Source organism: Tachyglossus aculeatus, chromosome 22 (genome assembly GCF_015852505.1).
Source record: "Tachyglossus aculeatus isolate mTacAcu1 chromosome 22, mTacAcu1.pri, whole genome shotgun sequence".
Taxonomy (NCBI): Eukaryota; Metazoa; Chordata; class Mammalia; order Monotremata; family Tachyglossidae; genus Tachyglossus; species Tachyglossus aculeatus.
The window spans coordinates 46862924-46889588 of NC_052087.1; the positions used below are offsets into that span (position 1 = coordinate 46862924).

At 43.6% G+C, this 26665-nt stretch overlaps 1 protein-coding gene and 1 non-coding gene across 5 annotated transcripts in view; one reads left to right on the plus strand and one right to left on the minus strand.

Annotated features, from left to right (window-relative positions):
• SERGEF (secretion regulating guanine nucleotide exchange factor) overlaps window positions 1-26665 on the minus strand; it is a 316021-nt gene that overhangs the window by 98972 nt on the left and 190384 nt on the right. The window lies entirely within an intron of this gene.
• LOC119944290 lies at window positions 14254-14391 on the plus strand. The gene has a single exon (XR_005455784.1). It is a non-coding gene; the product is annotated as a small nucleolar RNA SNORA7 (small nucleolar RNA).

Below are 26665 nucleotides of genomic sequence, written 5' to 3' on the forward strand. Positions count from 1 at the left end.
GGGGCTCACAGTCTTCATCCCCATTTTACAGATGAGGGAACTGAGGCCCAGAGAAGTGAAGTGACTTGCCCAAAGTCACACAGCTGACAATTGGCAGAGCTGGGATTTGAACCCATGACCTCCGACTCCCAAGCCCGGGCTCCTTTCCACTGAGCCACGCTGCTTCTCATTCAGACTTCATAATTGAAGCATTAGCAATCTATAGGGGAGTGGGGGATGTCAGACCAAATGAGATTCATATTTGTGTTTCCATTAAAGAATGCTAAGGGAACCACATGCCTATCACACACGGAGTAACAGGTACAATTTTGCCACTGATGCTGAATGACGGGGATCTGCAACTTCGAACGGAGGGACGGGCAGATAAAAATAGGAAGAACAGCAGAATGACTCAAGTATGGATAAATCCCTCTGACAGGCTTAGAGATGTGATTGGTGGAGGAGGTCTGGGGTCCCAGAGTATAAGCACTTTATAAATCAAAATCAGTTCATCACAGCTCTCAACCTCACCTGTTTACCCTTATGAACAGAAAAAAATTCATAAGGGATAAAATTAAGAAGACCCTCCAGGTACTTAACAGGTATTTTACGCGACCCCCCGAGCCCCAGACTAAGCCCCCTTTTTCCTCCCCCCCTCCCCATCCCCCCCGCCCTACCTCCTTCCCCTCCCCACAGCACCTGTATGTTTGTACAGATTTATTACTCTATTTATTTTACTTGTACATATTTACTATTCTATTCATTTTGTCAATGATGTGCATCTAGCTTTACTTCTATTTATCCTGACGACTTGACACCTGACCACATGTTTTGTTTTGTTGTCTGTCTCCCCCTTCTAGACTGTGAACCCACTGTTGGGTAGGGACCGTCTCTATATGTTGCCAACTTGTACTTCCCAAGCGCTTAGTACAGTGCTCTGCACACAGTAAGCGCTCAATAAATATGATTGAATGAATGAATGAATGAATTTTACAGTTAGTTGGGTTCTAATCCCAGTTCTGCCATTTGCCTGCTTTGGGACCTGGGGCAAGCCGCCAATTGTCAGCTGTGTGACTTTGGGCAAGTCACTTAACTTCTCTGTGCCTCAGTTACCTCATCTGGAAAATGGGGATTAAGATTGTGAGCCCCACGTGGGACAACCTGATCACCTTGTAACCTTCCCAGCGCTTAGAACAGTACGTTGCACATAGTAAGTGCTTAATAAATGCCATTATTATATATATATATATATATATCTGCATCATTTGTATATGTCTGTATCTGTTTTATTTGTTTATATTGTCTGTCTCCCCCTCTACACTAAGAGCTCATTGTGTGCAGGAATGTATCTGTTTGCTGTTGTATTGTACTCTCCCAAGCACTTAGTACAGTGCTTTGCACCCAGTAAGTGTTCAATAAATACTACTGAATGAAAGACACTTAACTTCTCTGTGCCTCCAGTTTCCTTAACTGGAAAATGGAGATTAAATTCTCCTCCTCCTTACCTACCCATCGAGCCTCATGCAGCAGAGGGACTGTGTCCAACTTGATCACCTTGTATCTACTCCAGCGCTTAGCACAGTGCTTGGCACATAGTAAGCACTTACCAAATACTAATATTACTATTCGAACTGTTGAGCCAAACTCCAATTTGAAAGCCGTTTCAAATTTTTATTCAAACGGGGACAAGCACCGAATCCAGACTATATTTTTAAAAATTTATCGCGCCATACGGGAATTCGACACATTATAACCCACCCAGCCACATATTTTGGTGACCAGTTCAAAAGGGGTGAGGGGGTTGGGATTCTTCCACTTTGAGCCATCATCAACAGCATCCTTTTTAAGCTTTTATTTTCCCACAGAGGGGCAGCCATGAGAACAGGTAGGCCCTTGTGATTAATTTGGGGATATTTTAGGGCCCGAATAGAGTCATTTGCAATGATAACAGAACCATTAGTGGTTTCGGGGACTTGCATCAGAACTGATTCTTCAAAGAACAATCGAATCTCGGACAAATTGGTCTGGAAGAAGCCTCAGAGGTCACCCTAATTCGCTTCTAGGACAGAGCACACTATTTCAACCAGTCCTCTGTGAAGACTGGTAGCTCAAATACCCTATTGCTATCATTCTCAAGCATTCATGCAACGTTTTCCTCTCAACTGTAAGTTCGTCATGAGCAGGGAGTGTGTCTGTTTTACTGTTATATTGTACACTCCCAAGCGCTTAGTACAGTGTTCTGAACAGACACCCCTAACTGGTTTCCTGTCTAAGAACTCTGAGTCAAGGAGAGAGATGGAATTAATAATATTAATAATAAGAAGAAGAAGAATGATTCATTTGTTAAGTGCTATGTTCCAAGCACTGTTTTAAGCACTGGGGTAGATACAAGGTTGTCCCACGTGGAGCTCACAGTCTTAATCCCCATTTTACAGATCATCATCATCATCATTCGTTTTTATTGAGCACTTACTATGTGCAGAGCACTGTAGTAAGCGCTTGGGAAGTACAAATTGGCAACATATAGAGACAGTCCCTACCCAACAGTGGGCTCACAGTCTAAAAGGGGGAGACAGAGAACAAAACCAAACATACTAACAAAATAAAATAAATAGAATAGATATGTACAAGTAAAATAAATAAATAAATAGAGTAATAAACATGTACAAAAATATATACATATATACAGATGAGGGAACTGAGGCACAGAGAAGTTAAGTGACTTGCCCAAAGTCACACTGCAGACAAGTGGCAGAGCGGGAATTAGAACCCACAATCTCAGACTCCCAATGGCATTTTGATATCAACAGATGGTATTTACTGAGCGCTTACCATGTGCACAGCACTGAACTAAATGCTTGGGAGAGTTTACACAGTCATCATTGTAAACTCATTGTGGGCAGGAAATGCACCTACTAATTCTGTTGTACTGTACTCTCCCAAGCACTTGGTATAATAGTAATAATGATGGTATTTGTTGCAAAGCACTGTTCTAAGTGCTGGGGAGGTTACAAGGTGAACAGGTTGTCCCATGTGGGGCTCACAGTTTCAATCCCCATTTTACAGATGAGGGAACTGAGGCCCAGAGAAGTTAAGTGACTTGCCCAAAGTCACACAGCTGACAGTTGGATGAGCCGGGATTTGAACCCATGACCTCTGACTCCAAAGCCCGTGCTCTTTCCATGGAGCCATGCTACTAGTACAGTGCTCTGCTCACACTAAGTGCTCAAAGTGATTGATTGGTGGATGGCACTGGGGAAAGAGCATGGGTTTGGGAGTCAAAGGACCTGGGTTCTAATCCTGGCTCTGCCACTTGTCTGCTGAGTGAGGCATGTCACTTTATTTCTCTGTGCCTCAGTGACCTCACTGTAAAATGGGGGTTACAACCACGAGCTCTATGTGGGACAGGGACTGTGTCCAACTCAATTATTCATTCATTCATTCAATCGTATTTATTGAGCGCTTACTGTGTGCAGAGCACTGCACTAAGCGCTTGGGACGTACAAGCTGGCAACATATAGAGACGGTCCCTACCCAACAATGGGCTCCCAGCCTAGAAGCGGGAGACAGACGACAAAACAAAACATGTGGTCGGTTGTCAAGTCAGAATAAATAGAAGTAAAGCTAGATGCACATCAATGTCATCAGAATAAATAGAAGTAAAGCTAGATGCACATCACTGACAAAGTAAACAGAATAGTAAATATGTACAATTATCTGGTATCTACCCCAGTGCTTCGTACAGTGCCAGGCACACAGCACTTAAGCGCTTAGAACAGTGCTTTGCACATAGTAAGCGCTTAATAAATGCCATTATTATTATTATTACTTAAGCACTTAAGAAATACCATTTAATTTAAAGAAAAAAAAAACAAGAAAAGAAAGATTTCTGGCCTAAACAGTGGGGTAGATATAAAATGATCAGATCAGACATGGTCCCTGTCCCTCATGGGGCTCACCCCCAGTGTTTGGGTTTGTGACAACCTCCTGGCATTGCCTTTTCACAATGAATTTGGGGCCCATTAGGATTCCACCATTCCCCTACTCTTCTCACTCCCTCTTCACCCATAGACCTTTTGGCCTGTCATTCATTCATTCAATCGTATTTATTGAGCGCTTACTGTGTGCAGAGCACTGTACTAAGTGCTTGGGAAGTCCAAGTTGGCAATATATAGAGACGGTCCCTACCCAACAGCGGGCTCACAGTCTAGAAGAGGGAGACAGACAATTTACCTTACTGTGCACTGATGAGCTGGTTAGAGTATGGGCCTAGGACTCAAAAGGACCTGAGTTCTAATCCTGACCCTGCCACATAACTGCTGTACCACTATGGGCGACTCACTTCACTTTCCTGGGCCTCAGTACTTCATCTGTAAAATGGGGATTAAGAGCTTGAGCCCCATGTGGACGGGGATAGTGTCCAACCTGATTAACTTGCATCTACCCCAGCGCTTAGAACGGTGCTTGGCACATAGTAAGCGCTTAATAAAGACCATAATTATTAGTAGTAGCATTTTATTCAGCCCTTATTGAATTTCATTCTATTTAGGTTAAAATCATCACGTTTGAATAGTTTATTCTAGATTCTCTTCTTGCCTTTTCAAGTATGACAACGATAACCCTGGATTGGTTGATCTCACCCTGAGGTATTAAAAGTGAATATCTATCATACTATCCAGTCCTAGGCATCTATTGAATAGTTATCAATCAATCAATCATATTTATTGAGCGCTTACTGTGTGCAGAGCACTGTACTAAGAGCTTAGGAAGTACAATTTGGCAACATATAGAGACAGTCCCTACCCAACAGTGGGCTCACAGTCTAAACGGGGGAGACTGAGAACAAAACCAAACATACTAACAAAATAAAATAAATAGAACAGATATGTACAAGTAAAATAAATAAATAAATAGAGTAATAAATATGTACAAACATATATACATATATACAGGTGCTGTGGGGAAGGGACGGAGGTAAGATGTTCGTTAGTTAGGACCTAGGAGAATCCTGTACGGAGAATAGAACAATTGAGCTTTCTTTTATGGAATTAATTAAGTGCTTACAGAATGCCAGGCACTGTACTGAGTGCTGGGGTGGCTGCAAGCTAATCAGGTTGGAAACAGTCCATGTCCCATATGGAGCTCACAATCTTAACCCCCATTTTACAGATGAGGGAACTGAGACACAAAGAAGTGAAGTGAATTACCCAATGTCCCACAGCAAACGAGTGGCAGAAGTGGAATTAGAATCCAGGTCCTTCTTCCAAGCAACCTTCTTCCACATCATAATAATAACAATAATAATAATGGCATTTATTAAGCATTACTATGTGCAAAGCACTGTTCTAAGCACTGGGCAGGTTACAAAGTGATCAGGTTGTCCCACGGGGGGGCACACAGTCTTAATCCCCATTTTACAGATGAGGGAACTAAGGCATAGAGAAGTTAAGTGAATTGCCCAAAGTCATAAGGCTGACAATTGGTGGAGCATCTGAACCCATGACCTCTGACTCCAAAGCCCCTGCGCTTTCCACTGAGCCACGCTGCTTCATCACTCTGGTCTGTTGGATCCACCCTGTTCTGTAGCTTCCTTACTGTTTTCCTACCTGGATTTTATTTCACTGCCTTGTTCGGGAATAAATTCTATGAGACAGCATCAATGGCCTTATTGAAGCCAAGAGAAACCATGTTTACCGCTTCCTTCCTCTCTTCAAGGTCAGGTGTTCCGACAAAGAAGGAAATTAGGTTTCTTTGACACAATTTGCTTTCGATAAATCTTTGCTAGCTGCTATTTAACGCCTTGTTATCCTCCTGGTGTTTGCGGAGTGATTTTTCACTCCTCCTATAAATTGAACCTCCCCTTGGGCTAATACTGTGCTCCCCCCGTGGAAATAGGTTTGAATCCCTGCAACCCAGTTAGCAAGTCTTAACTGGGAAATAATCTCCTCATAAAGAGAAGACACCCATCCCTCCATCCCCGCTGAAAACTTATCTTGTTGAAAGATCTCCCATATCAAATGGTTATTAATAATAATGCCAATAATAGTGGTATTTGTTCAGTGCTTACTATGTGTTGGGTGCTGAACTAAGCATTGGGGTAGATACAAGCTAATCAGGTTGGACACAGTCCCTGTCCCACATAGGGCTCACAGTCTTAAGCCTATTTTCCAGTTGAGTGAACCGAGGCACAGAGAAGTGAAGTGACTTGCCAAGGTCACACAGCAGACAAGTGGGAGAGCCAGAATTAGAACCCATGACCTTCTGAATCCTAGGCCCGTGCTCCATCCACTATGCCACGCTAAAACTGAATCAATCAATCCAACCGTCAATGGTATTTCTTGAGCGCTTACTATTTGCAGAGCACTCTACTAAGCCCTTGGGAGAGTACAAGAGTTGGGAGATGCATTCCCTGCCCACAATGGGCGTAGGGTCTAGAGGGGAAGAGGGGCATTAATATAAATAAATAGTTTGCAATGTATCATTTATAGCGATATACATAAGTGCTGAGGATGGGGTGAATATCAAATGCCGTAAGGTCACAGATGCAAGCGCAAACCACCGCATTTGCTGATTTTGCTCTCTCATTTGGACTTTCTCCTGTTTACAGAATCACTCATAGAATGAAAGACTTTCCAGGCTAGAAGAATCCTACAGTGGTCATTTATCCTTCCAAGCAGGTCTGCTCCTAAATCACCTCAGGCTGATCGATATCTGTCACACTTTTCAAATCCTCCAGGCTTGCCTTCACTCAAATGGACCTCAAAACCAAAATGGACAGGTAATGAAATATGAATGCTCAGTTTCATTTTCTCTTCCACTGTTGGGAGCTCTGAGAAAACCACACCGAGCCCTGCAGGGAAACAAGTGTAAACCTGGGATTGAAAGGACCTGGGTTCTAATCCCAGCTCTGTCACTTGTCTGCTGTGTGACCTTGGGCAAGTCATTTCGCTTCTCTGCACCTCAGTTACCTCATCTGTAAAACAGGGATGAAGACTGTGAGTCCCATGTGGGACATGGACTTTGTCCAACCTGATTAGCTTATATCTCAGATATAATAGATGTGACAGATATCCTTCTCCAGCCCAGCCCGCACCCTCCGCTCCTCTGCTGCTAACCTCCTCACCGTGCCTCGTTCTCGCCTGTCCCGCCATCGACTCCCGGCCCGCGTCATCCCCCTGGCCTGGAATGCCCTCCCTCCGCACATCCACCAAGCTCGCTCTCTTCCTCCCTTCAAAGCCCTACTGAGAGCTCACCTCCTCCAGGAGGCCTTCCCAGACTTAGCCCCCTTTTTCCTCTCCTCCTCCCCACCCCCCCGCCCTACCTCCTTCCCCTCCCCACAGCACCTGTATATATGTTTGTACGGAATTATTACTCTATTTATTTTACTTGTACATATTTACTATTCTATTTATTTTATTTTGTTAATACGTTTTGTTTTGTTGTCTGTCTCCCCCTTCTAGACTGTGAGCCCGCTATTGGGTACGGACCGTCTCTATATGTTACCAACTTGTACTTCCCAAGCACTTAGTAAAGTGCTCTGCACACAGTAAGCGCTCGATAAATATGATTGAATGAATGAATCTCCCCCAGGGCTTAGTACAGTACCTGGCACATTGTAAGCACTTAAAAGATACCATATTTTTTAAAAATCCAGAAATCATGTCTTCTTTGAAATCTACGTAAATATTTCACTAACACGATTAGGTGTCTTTGAAAAAAAACCACTGGGGTGGGGGGGTTGTTTGTAAGATGAAATAACCTAATCGGGGTCATTCTGACAGGGAACCTTAACCGTCACTGAAAAACCAGAAAAATTATTATAGGACGTCAACAAACGAAAGGAAACATCCTTAAAAAGGAAATGGCCACTCAGAAAGAAAAAGTTCAGAAAGTTCATTTGAAGCCACTGAATCCTCGCTCATTTGGGAAAAGGATATTCTGAAAGGAAGCATTATCTGGAAAATTTTAAAACACCGTCTGAAGAGATGTGACAATATAATAACAAATCTAATGCGAAAGAACAAGGGCGACTCTATTGTTCTGAATGTTGTTTTCTGTTTAGGACCAATGTCACCAAGGTTTTAATTGCACCCAATTGGCTATTAAATGCATTTTAGTGGACGGTGGAACCTCCTCATAATTAGCAGATGAGAATAAAATTGTGGAGCAGGAGGGAGGTCTCAATGGATTTTAATGCAACTGCACAAAACTGAGGTCCCCAAGGCTTCCCATATTCACCCAAGGCTTAGAATTCTAACCAATCTCTGTTAAATAATGCATTTTTAAAAGCAATGTTAGTTATAAGGGCACCCGCTGTCAGTGAAGCGGTTCTGTAAATATAGTAATTTAATTAATAATACTACTAATAATAATAATGTCTTGCTTACTATGTGCAAAACACTGTTCTAAGCACTGGGGAGTTTACAAGGTGATCAGGTTGTCCCACAGGGGGCTCAAAATCTTAATCCCCATTTTACAGATGAGGGAACTGAGGCCCAGAGTGACTTGACCTAAATCACACAGATGACAAGTGGCGGAGCCAGGATTTGAACTGATGACCTCTGACTCCAAAGCCTGGGCTCTTTCCACTGAGCCACGCAAAGGACCACGGCAATCAGTTTCCAGAACGGGATACTACCCATTTCCCGCTCCACTTTCCTTCGTCGAGGCACTTCAAATGCTGCTTTTCTTTGGTTCCTAAACAGAGAAGCAGAATGGCCAAATGGATAGAGTACAGGCCTGAGAGTCAGAAGGGCCTGGGTTCAAATCCCTGCTCAAATCCCGACTGGATTACTGCATCAGTAGTTGTTAAGCTCTTACTCTGTGCCAAGTACTGTTCTAAGCACTGGAGTAGATACAAGTTAATGAGGTTGGACACTGTCCCTGACCAACATAGGGCTCACACTCTTATCTCCATTTTACAGATGAGGTAACTAGAGGCCCAGAGAAGGGAAGTGACTTGCCCAAGGTCACCCAGCAGACACGTGGTGGAGCCGGCACCAGAACCCAGGCCCTTCTGGCTCCCAGCTCCATGCTCCATCTACTTCTGATCAGCATGCCAGTAACACAGCTTATTACGGCTGCATTTTTTGCCCTCAGAGAAGCCTATCTGGGCTCTCCCACCATCATAAACACAGCACCCCCTCCTCCATCATCATCATCAATCATATTTATTGAGCGCTTACTATGTGCAGAGCACTGTACTAAGCGCTTGGGAAGTACAAATTGGCAACATATAGAGACAGTCCCTACCCAACAGTGGGCTCACAGTCTAAAAGGGGGAGACAGAGAGCAAAACCAAACATACTAACAAAATAAAATAAATAGAATAGATATGTACAAATAAAATAAATAAATAAATAAATAAATAGAGTAAAAAATATGTACAAACATATATACATATATACAGGTGCTGTGGGGAAGGGAAGGAGGTAAGATGGGGGGGATGGAGAGGGGAACGAGGGGGAGAGGAAGGAAGGGGCTCAGTCTGGGAAGGCCTCCTGGAGGAGGTGAGCTCTCAGCAGGGCCTTGAAGGGAGGAAGAGAGCTAGCTTGGCGGATGGGCAGAGGGAGGGCATTCCAGGCCCGGGGGATGACGTGGGCCGGGGGTCGATGGCAGGACAACTCTGTCCCTCATATTCAGCCGTGATGACCTCATAAGGCCAAGCGGAGGGCTGGGAGCAGGAGTAGACGAGGGGAGAAAGGAAACAAAACTCTGCCAGCTCACTGATGAGAACTGAAATTCATTTCTCTGCTACTTCATTTCCTCCCTCCCCACCCTTAATTTGCCTTTGGATTTGCCTTGCATGCACCTGTGGCCCCAGCTCTGCCATCTGGGAGTGCAGAAACCGGAGCCAATTGTCAGGCCTTTCTGACAGGCTCTCTCTGTCAAAGGAAGCTGCAAACTGAAAGGCCGACGATTCCCCTTCCCTACCTTGGAAGTAAGCAGAGCGTTTGCTAACATCCCCTCCATACTGGGAAGCTTGCTTTCAGTTCCAGTCGCCGTCCCTAGACTATAAGCTCATCGTGGATAGGGAATCTGTCTGTGTATTGTTACATTCTCCCAAGCACTTAGTAAAAATAACAAGAATTGTGATACTTGTTAGCGCTGACTATATGCCAAGCACTGGTCAAATCACCGTTTTTCAGAAGAGGTAACTGAGCCCCAGAGAAGTGAAGCAACTTGCCCAAGGTCACACAGCAGACACGTGGTAGAGCCGGGAACAATAATAATAATGCTGGTATTTGTTAAGCACTTACTATGTGCCATTCACTGTTCTAAGCGCTGGGGTCGATACAAGGTCATTAGGTTGTCCCACGTGGGGCTCACAGTCTTCATCCCCATTTTCCAGATGAGGGAGCTGAGGCCCAGAAAAGTGAAGTGACTTGCTCAAGGTCACACAGCTGTTAAGTGGCAGAACAGGGAATAGAATTCATGACCTTAGTACAGTGCTAAGCGCTTAGCACAGTGCTCTGCACACAGTAAGTGCTCAATAAATACGATCGATTGATTGATTTACCTCTGACTCCCAAGCCCGGGCTCTTTCCACTAAGCCACGCTGCTTCCCAGAACCCAGGTCCTTCTGACTCCAGGCCCATGCTGTCTCCACTTGGCCACACTGCTTCTGCACACATTAAGTGCCTCAATAAATGCAATCAAATGAAAAAAATACGATTGAATGTGTGTCTCTGGAAGGATGTAATAGGATAGAACCATCCTCCACTAAGCGTTTCCTCTGGACTCTAAGTGCATTATGGGCAGGAAATATGTCTGCTCATTACATTGTACTCTCCCAAACACTTAGTACAGTGCTCTGTACATAATAAGTGCTCAATAAATACCATTGATTGATTATCACCTGCTGCCTCCTCTTCTCCACCGACTGTGCTCTTGACCCCCTTTAGTTTCTGACCCCTTCACTCCACTGAAATAGCGTTCTCTAAGGTCAACAATGGCCTCTTGCTTGCCAAATCTAATGGGCTGTAGCCTAATCCTCCCCGACCTCTCAGTTCTTTGGATACCGCGGATCGCCATGGGTTCTAATCCCGGCTCTGCCACTTTTAATAGTAATAATACTAATTATGGTTCTTGTTAAGGGCTTACTATGTGCCAGCACTGTTCTAAGCACTGAGATAGATCTAAATTCATCAGATTGGACACGGGCCCTGTGTGTGACTTTGGGTAAGTCACTTCACTTCTCGGTGCCTCAGTTACCTCATCTGTTAAAAGGGGATTGAGACTGTGAGCCCCATATGGGACAGGGACTGTGTCCAACTCGATTTGCTAGTATCCACCCCAGCGCTTAGTACTGTGCCAGCACAGAGTAAGCGCTTAACAAAAATCAAGAGGTTAGTTCAGGGATTTGCACACAGTAAGTGCTCAGTAATAATAGGAATAACAGATACCATCATTATTGTCACTCCCTTCTCCTGGAAACGCTACCTAACCTTGGTTTCATTGATCCGGTTCTCTCCAGGCTTCCCTCCTTCCTTTCTGGACAACGCTTCTCGGTCGCTTTTACTGACTCTTCTTCTGCCTTTCACTCCTAAACGGGGGTGCCCCTCGAGGCTCTTCTCTGGGTCCCCCTTCACTTTTCACTTTCCAATCACCCGCTTGGGGAAGTTCTCTGCTCCCACGACTCAAGGTCCCTCCTCCATGCGGATCCGTGTCCCAAATCCACATTGCTAACCCTAACCTCTCACCTCCTCTGCAATCTCTCACTTCTTCTGCCTCCAGGACACCTCCAGATGGAAGTCCTGCTGGCACCTTTAGCTCAATATGTCTAAAACTGAACTCCTCATCTTCCCTTCCAAATCCTCTCTTCCGCCTAACTTTCCCATCGCAGTTGATGACACTATCGTCCTCCCTATCTCTGAAGCCCGCAACCTTGGTATTATTTTCAACAACTTGCTCTTTCGAGTTTCGCGTTCGGTCCGACACTAATCCCCGTCAAATATCCCTCCACAACAATTCCCGAATCTATCCCGGAAGATGTTTTCTCTGTGGCACCGGTCTCTCTCCATCCCACAGTTATGTCGCATTTTTTGAGACTGCGTCTTTACCCTCTAGACTCTAAGTTCGTTGTGGGAAGGGAATATGTCTGTTTACTGTTCTGTTGTACTCTCCCAAGCACTTAGTACAGTGGTCTGCCCACAGTGAGCGCTCAAAAAATACAATTCACTGATTGATTACATGGTTTATCCTGATCCTGAAGCTTTCAACCGCCCCGTTTCAGTCCTTATTATTATTATTATTATTATGCTATTTGTTAAGCGCTTACTATGTGCCAAGCACTGCACTTAATTCTCCTTACAGGGGCTGCTTCGATATCCTGCTGTCACTTCATCTCATATTGCCCATCAAGCAGAGCTATTGAATGAATGAATGAATTAAAGTGTGAAGAGCACTGTAAAAGCGCTTGGGAGAGTACAATACAACAGGGTTGGTAGGCACATTCATTCATTCATTCATTCAATCAATTGCATTCATTCATTCAGTCAGTCAGTCGTATTTATTGAGCGCTTACTGTGTGCAGAGAACTGTACTAAGCGCTTGGGAAGTACAAGTTGGCAACATATAGAGACGGTCCCTACCCAACAGCGGATTCATTGAGCACTTACTGTGTGCAGAGCACTGTACTAAGTGCTTGGGAAGTACAATTCAGTAACAAATAGGGACAATCCCTGCCCACAACGGGCTCACAGTCTTCTCTGCCCACAATGGGTTTACAGTCTAGAGGTCGTACAGATTACAGAAGTAGAATGGCATCTGTCCTGTAGAAGCTAACAGTCCAATCTTAGTGAATATGTCATAAAATGTCCCCACTTTCTCTTCTTTCCTTTTCAGTGTTGCAGTGCAACTAAAGAGGCCAGGTCCAACTGTAAGCGAATTGGAAGTTAATAGAATTCTTCTCGTCTTCCCTTTTCGGTATTGTTCTGCAACTAAATAGCCCATGTCCAATTGGAAGGGAATTGGAAGTGAATAGAAGATTTTTTTAATAAGAGTCGCAAGAAGCCTACTGGACTTTAAATTCCTTGAGACACCCCATAGGTGTCAAGAAATTTAACAGGCCATATTTTTGTTCTGTCCATCTCTTTCACTCTCCCATTGAAAAATGGAAGAGGATAGAGGTGGGAGTAAAGAATTGAGAAGGTAAAAGGTGAGAGAGGATCAAAGAAGTGTGTCAACTTGGGAAGCAGCATGGGCTAGTGGACAGAGGACGGGACTGGGAGTTGGAAGGACCCGGGTTCTAATCCTGGCTCCACTATGTGTCCACTGTGTGACCTTGGACAACTCACTTCACTTCTCTGGACCTCAGTTACCTCATCTGTAATAATAATAATAATAATAACAATAATAATAATAATGACGATGGTATTTGTTATCATCATCATCATCATCAATCACATTTATTGAGCGCTTACTATGTGCAGAGCACTGTACTAAGCGCTTGGGAAGTACAAATTGGCAACATATAGAGACAGTCCCTACCCAACAGTGGGCTCACAGTCTAAAAGGGGGAGACAGAGACCAAACATACTAACAAAATAAAATAAATAGAATAGATATGTACAAATAAATTAAATAAATAAATAGAGTAAAAAAATATGTACAAACATATATACAAGCACTTAATGTTAAGCACTTAATATGTGCCAGGCACTGTACTAAGCACTGGGGTGGATACAACCATATGTAAAATGGGGATTAAGACTGTGAGCCCCTTGTGGGACAGGGACTGTGTCTGACCTGCTTAACTTGGATCTACCCCAGTGTTTAGAACAGTGCATGGCACATAGTAAGAGCTTAGCAAATACCATAATAATAATTAATAATAATTAGCTGGAAACGACAACCCATAACAGGCTGTTTCCTCCGGGGTTCCTGCCAACACTTCTACCCCCCTAGACTAACTCACTGTGAGCAGGAAGAATCTGTTCTATTGTTCTATTGGACTCTCCCAAGCACTTAGTATAGTGCTCTGTACACAGTGAATGCTCAATAAATGCGATTGAATACTCCCATGCCCTGAGCAGAAAAAGCAGTAGTGCCTCTGGCACTCTCAGCCTACACCCATGAGTGAATGAATTTCTTTCTTGTGTGGTTGGAGACCCAACTCACTATTCTAGGGCCAGAAACAGTCACATCAGAAAGGCCAATGACATTAAGTTTGGGGCAGTGGTAGTATAATGGTATTTATTATTAGTAGTAGTAATAATAATAATAACAATAAAAATTATCATTACAGCATTTTCTTACTATGTGCCCTCCCCGCCCCCCTCAGGGTCACATCTGGAGAGTTTACAGTATTCTACCAGTCTCAGCTATGGGAGGGAGAGTCAAGCAGAGGCATATCCTTTCCATTCTTAGCTTGGGCAGTGGCTAGCGAGTGGAAGGCAATCTGCTACAAGTCAAAATTCACCCATGCTGGGCAGCAGTGCACGGAAGAGAGTCGAGGGTGAAGACTCCAGTTTACTGCGTGGAAGGCGGCAATGGTAAACCGCTTCTGGATTTTTATAAAAAAAAAAACCTCTATGGATGCACTACCAGAACGATTGCGGGTGAAGAGTAGGGTATTCTGGGAGAGATGTGTCCGTGGTGTCACTACGGGTGGGAAATGACTCAATGGCATAAGACAAGACAAAATTATGTGCCGGGCACTGGTAAAAATAATGATATTCATTCATTTAATCAATTGTATTTATTGACTGCTTACTAATAATTAAGTAGTGTGCACTAATAATTAGTGCTTACTATCATCATCATCATCAATCGTATTTATTGAGCGCTTACTGTGTGCAGAGCACTGTACTAAGCACTTGGGAAGTACAAATTGGCAACATATAGAGACAGTCCCTACCCAAGAGTGGGCTCACAGTCTAAAAGTCTAAAATTACTAATAATTAGTAAGCAGTGTTTACTAATAATTAATAATGAGAAGCAGCGTGGCTCAGTGGAAAAAGCACGGGCTTTGGAGTCAGAGGTCATGGGTTCAAATTCCACCTCCGCCAATTGTCAGCTGTGTGACTTTGGGCAAGTCACTTAACTTCTCTGGGCCTCAGTTCCCTCATCTGTAATATGGGGATTAAGACTGTGAGTCCCCCGTGGGACAACCGGATCACTTTGTAACCTCCCCAGCGCTTAGAACAGTGCTTTTTTGCACATAGTAAGCGCTTAATAAATGCCATCATTATTAATAACTGTGGTATTTGTTAAGTGCTTACTATGCGCCAGGCACTGGATTAAGCCCTGGGTTGGATACAAGGAAATCGGTTTGGACACAATCCCTGTCCCGATGGGGCTCACAGTCTTAATCCCCATTTTACAGATGGGGTAATGGGCAAAGGGAAGTGAAGTGACTTGCCCAAGGCCACAGAGCAGACAAGAGGTGAAGCCAGGATTAGAACCCATGACCTTTTGACTCTAGGCCTGTGCTGTATCCACTATGTCATCATGCTGCTTCTAAGCACTGGAGTAGATACAAGATAATCTGTCCTCTAGACTGTGAGCCCATTGTTGGGTAGGGACCGTCCCTATATGTTGCCAACTTGTACTTCCCAAGCGCTTAGTACAGTGCTCTGCACACAGTAAGTGCTCAATAAACACGATTGAATGAATGAATGGGTGGACACAGCCCCAGTCCCACATAGGGCTCACAGTCTTAAATCCATTTTATAAGTGAGGTAATGGGCACAGAGATGTGAAGTGACTTGCCCAACATTACACAGCAGACAGTGGAGGAGTCTGAATCAGAACCCAGGTCCTTCCAACTCCCAGGCCCGGGCTCTAGCCACTAGGCCATACTGCTTCAAAGTACTTACTCTGTAAGAATTACTGAGCTAAGCAATGAGGCAGATACCAGATGAACAATTCAGACTAGATAATAATAATAATAACAATAGCATTTATTAAGCGCTTTCTATGTGAAAGCACTGTTCTAAGCACTGTGGGGGTTACAAGGTGATCAGGTTGTCCCACAGGGGCTCACAGTCTTAATCCCCATTTTACAGATGAGGGAACTGAGGCCCAGAGAAGTGAAGTGACTTGTCCAAAGTCACACAGCTGACAATCGGCAGACCCGGGATTTGAACCCATGACCTCTGACTCCAAAGCCCGGGTTCTTTCCACTGAGCCACGCTGCTGCTCCGGATCCCTTGTCTCACAAAGACTTTCAGTCTAAGCGGTGAGGACGCTCCCATGGTAGCCAAGGCTCTCTGAGGCTGGGAAGCAGCATGGCCTAGTGGAAAGACCAAGGGCCTGGGAGCCAGAGGACCTGGGTTCTAATCCCAGTCCCACCCCCCAGTTGCTGTGTGACCTTGGGCAAGTCATTTAACTTTTCTGTGTCTCAGTTCCCTCCCCGGCAAGGTGCCGATTCAATCACTGCTCTCCCTCCTACTAAGACTGTGAGCCCCAGGTGGGACCTGATTATGTTGTATCTCCTTGGAGAGGCAGCGTGGCTCAGTGGAGAGAGCGCAGGCTTGGGGGTCAGAGGTCATGGGTTCTAATCCCGGCTCCGTCACTTATCAGCTGTGTGACTTTGGGCAAGTCACTTCTCTGTGCCTCAGTTACCTGATCTGGAAAATGGGGGTGAAGACTGTGAGCCCCTCGTGGGGCAACCTGATCACCTTGGATCTCCCCCAGTGCTTAGAACAGCGTTGGGCATATAGTAAGCGCTTAACAAATACCAAAATTATTAATACTATTATTATCCCAGTGCTTAGTACAGTGCTTGGCATATAGTAAGCACTTAGCGAATACCGAGATTATTATTATTGTTATTATGATTATGTCCCTTTCTACCACTCTAAATGAAGGCAGAATATTTAATGCCTCCCCACAAAAGCAGGACTTTTAATGCCCCCCCCAAATCATGACCATCCCATCTAAAGTCTGGTTCTCCTTGGGGACACTCCCATTGTAGCCAAGGCTCTCTGAGGCTGGGAAGCAGCATGGCCTAGTGGAAAGACCAAGGGCCTGGGAGCCAGAGGACCTGGGTTCTAATCCCAGTCCCACCCCCCAGTTGCTGTGTGACCTTGGGCAAGTCATTTAACTTTTCTATGTCTCAGTTCCCTCCCCGGCAAGGTGCCGATTCAATCACTGCTCTCCCTCCTACTAAGACTGTGAGCCCCAGGTGGGACCTGATTATGTTGTATCTCCTTGGAGAGGCAGCGTGGCTCAGTGGAGAGAGCGCAGGCTTGGGGGTCAGAGGTCATGGGTTCTAATCCCGTCTCCGTCACTTATCAGCCGCGTGACTTTGGGCAAGTCACTTAACTTCTCTGTGCCTCAGTTACCTCATCTGGAAAATGGGGGTGAAGACTGTGAGCCCCTCGTGGGACAACCTGATCACCTTGTATCTCCCCCAGTGCTTAGAACAGTGTTGGGCATATAGTAAGCGCTTAACAAATACCAAAATTATTAATACTATTATTATCCCAGTGCTTAGTACAGTGCTTGGCATATAGTAAGCACTTAGCGAATACCGAGATTATTATTATTGTTATTATGATTATGTCCCTTTCTACCACTCTAAATGAAGGCGGAATATTTAATGCCTCCCCACAAAAGCAGGACTTTTAATGCCCCCCCAAATCATGACCATCCCATCTAAAGTCTGGTTCTCCTTGGGGACTTTGTCGATCAAAAATGGGATGATGACTCTTCCTCCCTTCAAGGCCCTGCTGAGAGCTCACCTCCTCCAGGAGGCCTTCCCAGACTGAGCCCCTTCCTTCCTCTCCCCCTTGTCCCCCTCTTCATCCCCCCATCTTGCCTCCCTCCCTTCCCCACAGCACCTATATATATGTATATATGTTTGTACATATTTTTTTACTCTATTTAATTTATTTGTACATATCTATTCTATTTATTTTATTTTGTTAGTATGTTTGGTCTCTGTCTCCCCCTTTTAGACTGTGAGCCCACTGTTGGGTAGGGACTGTCTCTATATGTTGCCAATTTGTACTTCCCAAGCGCTTAGTACAGTGCTCTGCACATAGTAAGCGCTCAATAAATACGATTGATGATGATGATGATGATGATGATGCACTAAAAACCTGGAAATGAAGAAAGAAATGGAAAACGCTTTGTTTGGAAACCGATTCAAACGGGGCCATAATTTCACACGTGAATTCTACGTTACTTAGATCTCTGGGATGCCTTCCTCTGTTTCAGTGGACGAGTAGAGACTGAGAGTCACGTTTGATGGGATCCTCCTGTGATTGTCTCACAATGAAAAACTCTCACCCGGGTCATGTGATGGTGTTTAATCTGGCTTTCTCACCTCGGAGCTGCCATGCTAGAAGGGGAAACAAGCCCCCTGCGTGAAGGAGAAGACTGTTCATTTATCAGTCTGTACTCACTACTACGTCCCCTGACCTATTTTCTTACTAAAAATAGCCCCTCTTAGGTCACTGCTGTAAATTGAATTCTGCTGCTTCGCTGCTCACTGAAATCTCACCGCTCAGAACACGCTAAGGAGGGTAACCCTCTCACTGCTGCAGCCCAACTGGCCCCTCAAGGAGCCCAAACATAAACCTGCATGATAAACCTCCCCACAGCACCTGTATATATGTATATATGTTTGTACATATTTATTACTCTATCTATTCCATTTATTTTATTTTGTTAGTATGTTTGGTTTTGTTCTCTGTCTCCCCCTCTTAGACTGTGAGCCCAGTGTTGGGTAGAGACTGTCTCTATATGTTGCCAACTTGTACTTCCCAAGTGCTTAGTACAGTGATCTGCACACAGTAAGCACTCAATAAATGTGATTGATTGATTGATTGATTGATTGATTGATATAAAAAAATCCATTTGAGGCATTTAAACCAAATGGGAAGTAGCGTGGCCTACTGGAAAGATCCAGTAGGCTTGGGAACGTGCTCTGCCACGTTCCTGCTGTGTAACTTTGGGCAAGTCACTTAATGTCTTTGTGCCTCAGTTTCCTCGACTCTAAAATGGGGATTAAGAATGTGAGCCACATATGGGAAGCAGGGAAGCAGTGTGGCTTAGTGGAAAGAGCCCAGGCTTGGGAGTCAGTCACAGGCTTGTCAGCTGTGTGACTTTGGGCAAGTCACTTAACTTCTCTGGGCCTCAGTGACCTCATCTGTAAAATGGGGATTAAGACTGCGAGCCCCACGTGGGGCAACCTGATCACCTTGTATCCTCCCCAGCGCTTAGAACAGTGCTGTGAGCCCACTGTGAGCCCACTGTTGGGTAGGGACTGTCTCTATATGTTGCCAACTTGTACTTCCCAAGCGCTTAGTACAGTGCTCTGCACACAGTAAGCGCTCAATAAATATGATTGATTGATTGATTGATTGACACATAGTAAGCGCTTGACAAATGTCATCACTATTATTACTATTATTATTATATGGGACAGGGACTGGTACAACCTGATTAATTTGTATTTACCCCAGTGCTTAGAACAGTGTTTAGTGCTTAGAACACATAGTAAGTGCTTATACTGTACTCTTACATATGGTTAATACAGTGCTTTGCTCACAGTAAGCGCTCAATTAATACCATTGAATGAATGAATGCTAACAAATACCATAATAATAATAATAGGATACCATAATAACAATATGATTCTAAGGTTCTGTCGTCTGTCCAAACACTCACTAGGTAAATATCAAATCACAAATGCAATATGTGGAGGCTGGCAATTGGATTAATGGCATTTGTCTCCAGTGGGAATTCCCAGCATTTTACTTTAAAAAAAAAAAGGCAGTCAGCTGAATAGTTCTCTGGAGAATAGATTTCCCAAGTTAAGGATGGTCGGAATGCCGACTTCCTTCCTCATCTGTATTAAGAGATTATAAAACCAGGTTCGATTACTTTATTTCATAGAGGCAAGCGCCCAAGTAGATGAGATTCGGTTTCAAACAGGATTCTTAAAACAAACTTGGCATTTCTCTTCTACATCTCGCAAAGCAAGTCATCCCCACAGCACCTTTGTATATATCTTTATACTCTGCCGCTTCCCTTATCTGTAATTTGTTTAAATGTCTGTCTCCCCACTCATCCATTCATTCGATTGTATTTATTGAGCACATCCTGTGTGCAAAGAACTGTACTAAGCTCTTGGGAGAGTACAATATAACAATAACAGACACATTCCCTTCCCACGATGACTTTACAGTCCCCCCGCTACATAAATAAATGGATGCTCTGCACACAATGAGGACTCAATAAATAACTTCGATGGCTGAATGATCAAACAACAAAAGCTTCAAAAAGTGTGGAAGCTGTGTAAGACTGAAACCCTCTAATAATAATAATGATGGTATTTGTTAAGCATTTACTATGTGCCAAGCACTGGACTAAGCCCTGGGGTGGATACAAGAAAATCCCTGTCCTACATGGGGCTCACAGTCTCAATCCCCATTTTACAGTTGAGGTAACTGAGGCACGGAGAAGGAAAGTGCCTTGCCCAAAGTCACACAGCAGATAAGTGGTGGAGTCAGAATTAGAACCCATGACCTACTGATTCCCAGGTCCGTGCTCTATCCACCATCCCACGCTGCTTCTCTAGATTATAAACTCATTGTGGGTAGGAACAAGTCTGCTAACTCTACCCTCTCCTCCCAGCCCCACAGCACCTATGTACATATCTCTAATTCATTTCTTTATTTTTTTTTAACATCTGTCTCCCCCTCACGACTGTAAGCTCCTTGGAGGCAGGGAATGTGTCTGTTTATTGTTATACTGTACTCTCCCAAGCACTTAGTACAGTGTTTTGCACAATATAAGTGCTCAATAAATACTACTGAATGAACAAATAAATGAACGACTCACCCAGGAGCTTAATACAGAGGCCTGAGTGTTCAATAAATGCCATTGATTAATTAACACATGTAATATATCAAAACTACTGTCAGTGTTTCTGGCCAAGGAAACGTATCTCAGTGTACCTCAAGCGCTTAGTACAGTGCTCTACACACAGTAAGAGCTCAATAAATACGATTGATTGATTGATTGATTGTATTCGCTCAATAATCCTGCAAGTGAGAAGGGAAAGAGAAAGACAGGTAGAACTTGAAAAAGGTACGCATCGTTAATTGCAAAACTGTTAAATTGAATGCCCTCTCAATGTGTCATTCCTATAAAAACAATTAATGGATTTTTTTTCTAAAGTTTTAACTGCTGTACAATGAAATATATCCCAGTTGCTGCTAAAACATAGATGAAGGCCAGCGTAACACATTTTCATGGTCATATATTACTCTGATGTTTTCAATGTTGATAAAATATTGACACTGCAGGTAGTCACATTCTGTGAAACGCATATGAGGAAAGAGAGAGACAAGAAGATAGGAGAATAAACGTTCTAATAAAAAGAGAAGATTGGGCTGAACGGTATCTTACTGACCCAGAAAATATGAACCGCTCCAAGAGAAAAAAAGCATTTTTAAGTGCTTTTTGGTTAAAGCCCCCATGAAATAAAATAAAAATTTGAACCACTGTAACCAACCTCTATTTCTACATTTATTGCATGATTTTATCACTTGTCACAGCTGTACAATACACCACAATACTTTCTTTACAGAGACCCTTTCCAAAGTAATTATACTGTATCATCTTTATTTTATTTAGAGTTTTTTTATTCTAAAGAGCTGGAATTGCATTGTCATGAAAAAAGTACTGTTGTCTGACATCTTGCTGCTATTACAAACCACCAAGAAAGTAGGAATTTAAATGATTCATTCAGATGACTGACAAGAAAGCTTTCATCATCTAAGCAAAATGTTTTCGTGTCAGCCTACTATGAAATACGTATTTTATTGAGTGATAAAATGTCACCAAGAGGCCGCGAGGCCTTTCGGAATGAAGCCTCTTTTCCCTGGCTTGCTCTTCCTTCCGTGTCTACTGGGCATTCATTCTTTCATTCAATCTTACTTATTGAGCGTGTACTGTGTGCAAAGCACTGTACTAAGCACTCAGGAGAGTACAATATAACAATCAATAGACACGTTCCCTGCCCACAGTGACCTTACTGTCTTTGTACTTGGATCTCTGACCTTTGGGCATTTAATATTCACCCCACCTTCAACCCCACAACATCTATGTACATATCTTTAAATTACATATTATAAACTTATTATTCATATTAATGTCTGTCTCCCCCTCTAGACTGCAAACTTGTTACAGGCAGAAACATGTCTTCTAATTCTGTGGTATTGTACTTTCCCAAGTGCTTAGCACAATGCTCTAAAATAGTACGTGTTCAATAAGTATAACTGATGGATTAATTCTTTGATCCTCCTATATTTATATGCATGGGAGAATATATCATCATCATCATCAATCGTATTTATTGAGCACTTACTGTGTGCAGAGCACTGTACTAAGTGCTTGGGAAGTCCAAGTTGGCAACATATAGAGACAGTCCCTACCCAACAGTGGGCTCACAGTCTAAAAGAATATAGAAGTGGTCTTATTATATTTGCGAAGTATCTTTACTCTGGGGAGCACAAGGCAGTGTACAAATATTATAACTTTTAAACAATGAATAGTTTTAAATCCAACAATGAAATTAAGTGAACGAGGAAGGGAAAATAGAAGCAGCATGCCCAGTGGATAGAGTGCTCTGGCCGGGAGTCAGAAGGTCCTGGGTTCTAATCCTAGCCCTATCACTTCTCTGCTATGTGACCTTGGACAAGTCATTCATTCATTAATTCATTCAATAGTATTTACTGAGCGCTTACTGTGCGCAGAGGACTGTACTAAGTGCTTGGGAAGTACAAGTCGGCAACATATAGAGACGGTCCCTACCCAACAATGGTCCCTCCCCATCCCCCCCACTTTACCTACTTCCCCTCCCCACAGCACCTGTATATATGTATATATGTTTGTACGTATTTATTACTCTATTTATTTATTTATTTTATTTGTACATATTTATTCTATTTTTTTTTGTTAATATGTTTTGTTTTGTTGTCTGTCTCCCCCTTCTAGACTGTGAGCCCACTGTTGGGTAGGGACCATTGCCAACTTGTACTTCCCAAGCGCTTAGTACAGTGCTCTGCACACAGTAAGCGCTCAATAAATACGATTGAATGAATGAATGAACAACGGGCTCACAGTCTAGAAAGTAGAGACAGACAACAAAACAAGTCACCGCACTTCTCTATGCCTCAGTAACCTCATCTGTAAAATGGGGATTAAGACTGAGAGCCCCATGTGGGACAGGGACTGTGTCCAAACCTACTTGCTTGGAATTCATCCAAGCGCTTAGTACAGTGCCTGGTACATAGCAAGAACCAAATACCAAAATTATTATTATTCACAAAGAAAAGGAAAAGACTACACAGAAACCAATAATAACTTCTGTTAGACTACGGAATTAGTGGCCTATATCCTGGCTCCCAGGTTTTGGAGGCTGCTGTCATTGGAGTCAGAGGTCATGGGTTCGAATCCCACTCCACTACCTGTCTGTTGTGTGACCTTGGGCAAGTCACTTAACTTCTTTGAGCCTCAGTTACCTCATCTGTAAAATGGGGATTAAGACTGTGAGCCCCACGTGGGACAACTTGTTTACCTTGTATCCCCCCCAGCACTTAGAACAGTGCTTTGCACATAGTAAGCGCTTAACAAATGCCATCATCATCATTATTATTATTATTACTAAAGAAGCAGCATGGCTCAGGGGAAAGAGCACGGGCTTTGGAGTCAGAGGTCATGGGTTCAAATCACAGCTCCGCCAATTGTCAGCTGTGTGACTCTGGGCAAGTCACTTAACTTCTCTGTACCTCAGTTACCTCATCTGTAAAGTGGGGATTAAGACTGAGCCCACCATGGGACACCCTGATCACCTTGTAACCTCCCCTGCGCTTAGAACAGTGCCTTGCACATAGTAAGAGCTTAATAAATGGCATTATTATTATTACTATTATTAGGGAAAAAGCCTTGTCGTGATGAACAATCCAAATACTTTTTCTTGTAACAAACTCCGCAAGAGAGCTAGCTGGCACTTTTCCACCTTTAGAGAAAACTTTGCATCTCGTGACAATTGTCCCTCATTCCCAACTCCAAATTCATTAGTCATACCTTCAACATTTCCAAAAGGCTAAAAAACAAAGTGGCATTTTCTGTTTTTTATAACTCCTCTGGAGTCATGCTTTGAACTCGATTCAGCGCCTTTTTATCACTATTCAGCGCCTCTTTATCACTCTGTAAAAACAGGAAGTAGAAGCTCTTTGTGGACAAGGAACGCTGTAATGGGCAACTTTGGTTGTACTTTCCTAAATGCTTAGTACACTGTGATGAACCCAGTGAGCACTCCATAGCTACCATTAGTAAAATCAATTAAATTCTGGACTAAAACAACGCTTCTGACCCTATAGACCGTAATTTTGTCACGGGCAGGGAATACATCTGTTATATTGTTATATTATACTCTCCCAAGCACCTAATACGGTGCTCTGTTCACAGAAATCATTCAGTAAATACAACCGACTGACCAGCTGACTGACTGAATTAAATTATGCTATAGGGCTAACTAAAGATTCTAGGGTTTTAGGTTTTTGGTAAGCTTTTCTGGGAAGAGATTGCCAGAGTTCATCTCCCCTGGAGGAGATAAATGTTTGGTTCAGGGAAAAAAGCAGTGGAATTGGCAAAGATTGCTCTATACCCATCCCTCTTGTTGTGCTTGAAAGGCCTAGGTAAAAGAGCAGAGGTCAGTGAATCAGAAGACCTGAGTTCTAATCGTGACTCCGTTACTCACCTGCTACTTGCTGGGCCTTGGCTTCCTCTTCTGTAAAATGGGAATTACATAACTGTTCTCCCTCCTACTTAGTGACTTAGTAGAAAGAGCCCGGGCTTGGGAGTCAGAGGTTGTGGGTTCAAATCCCCGCTCCGCCACTTATCAGCTGTGTGACTTTGGGCAAATTAACTTCCCTGTGACTCAGTTACCTCATCTGTAAAATGGGGATTAAGACTGTGAGCCCCACGTGGGACAGCCTGATTACCTTGTATCTACCTCAGCGCTTAGAGCAGTGCTTGGCACATAGTAAGCGTGCAATAAATACCATCATCATTATTATTATTAAATTGTGAGTCCCGTGTGGGGCAGGGACCTTATCAAACATGATTGTCTTATAACTATCCCAGCATTTACTACAGCACTAGGTAAAAAGTAAGTGCTTCATAAATGCCATTATTATTATGACTATTATTATCATTACGATTACAATTATTATTATCATCATTATCATTTTTATGGCCTGAAAACACACTGCAACTACAGTAGCATGTGGCAGGCAAAGTTATTCAGTTAACGATTCCAACTAAACAGAGTACCAATAATCTAACCAACAGGTTTTGCCAAAACAAAACAACTCCTTCCAACCGGATCAGACCGGCCTGCAGAGGCTTCCTCAGGCCTCATTTCCACTCTCCCTCAACCCCTATAATCAGAATCATCATCATTCAGGCGCTTAGTACACTGCTCTGCGCCCAGTACGCGCTCAATAAACACGATTGAATGAATGAGAATGAATGAATGAGTGATGGTTTTAATTACATTTATTTTATGTTGTTAATATGTTTGGTTTCGTTGTCTGTCTCCCCCTTCTAGACTGTGAGCCCGCTGTTGGGTAGGGACCGTCTCTCTATGTTGCCAACTTGGACTTCCCAAGCGCTTAGTACAGTGCTCTGCACAGAGTAAGTGCTCAATAAATATGATTGAATGAATGAATGAATGAATGATCAGAAGGCCCAGCGAAATTCCAAAGCTTTAATTTTAAATCAAGACAATGGTTCCAAACATGGGGAATTTCTGTCAGCCAATCATATTTATTGAGCACTTAGTGTGTGCAGAGCACTCTACTGAATGCTTGGGAGAGTACAATATAGCAGTAAACATTCTCCACCCACAACGAGCATATAGTCTACAGGGGGAAACGGACATTAATATGAATAAATTACAGATATGTACATTAGTGCTGTGGGGATGGGGCGGGGGGAGAGCACAGGGAGCAAGTCAGGGCGACGCAGAAGGGAGTGGGAGATGAGGAAAAGTGGGGCTTAGCCTGGGAAGACCCCCTTGGAGGAGATGGGAGAGTATTTGTCTGTTGGATATGAAGAGGGAGGGGGTTCCAAACCAGAGGCAGGACACCGGGCGAGAGGCTGGCGGTGAGATAGAAGAGATCGAGGGACAGTGAGCAGATTTACATCGAAGGAGCAAAGTGTGTGGGCTGGACTGTAGTAGGAGAACTGAGAGGTGAGCTAAGAAGAGGCAAGGTAACTGACTGCTTTAAAGCCGATGGTAAGGAGTTTGATGCGGAGATGGATAATAATAATAATAATGATGGCATTTATTAAGCACTTACTATGTGCAAAGCACTGTTCTAAGCGCTGGGGAGGTTACAAGGTGACCAGGTTGTCCCACATGGGGCTCACAGTCTTAATCCCCATTTTACAGATGAGGTAACTGAGGCCCAGTGAAGTGACTTGCCGAAAGTCACACAGCTGACAAGTGGCGGAGCCGGGATTTGAACCCACGACGTCTGACAACAAAGCCCATGCTCTTTTCCACTGAGCCACGCTGCTTCTCTATGGGCAACCATTGGAGTCTCTTGAGGAGTGGGGAAACACAGACTGATCGTTTCTGTAGAAAAAGGATCCAGGCAGCAGAGTGAAGAGAGACAGGAGGCAGGGAGGTCCGCAAGGAGGCTGTTGCAGT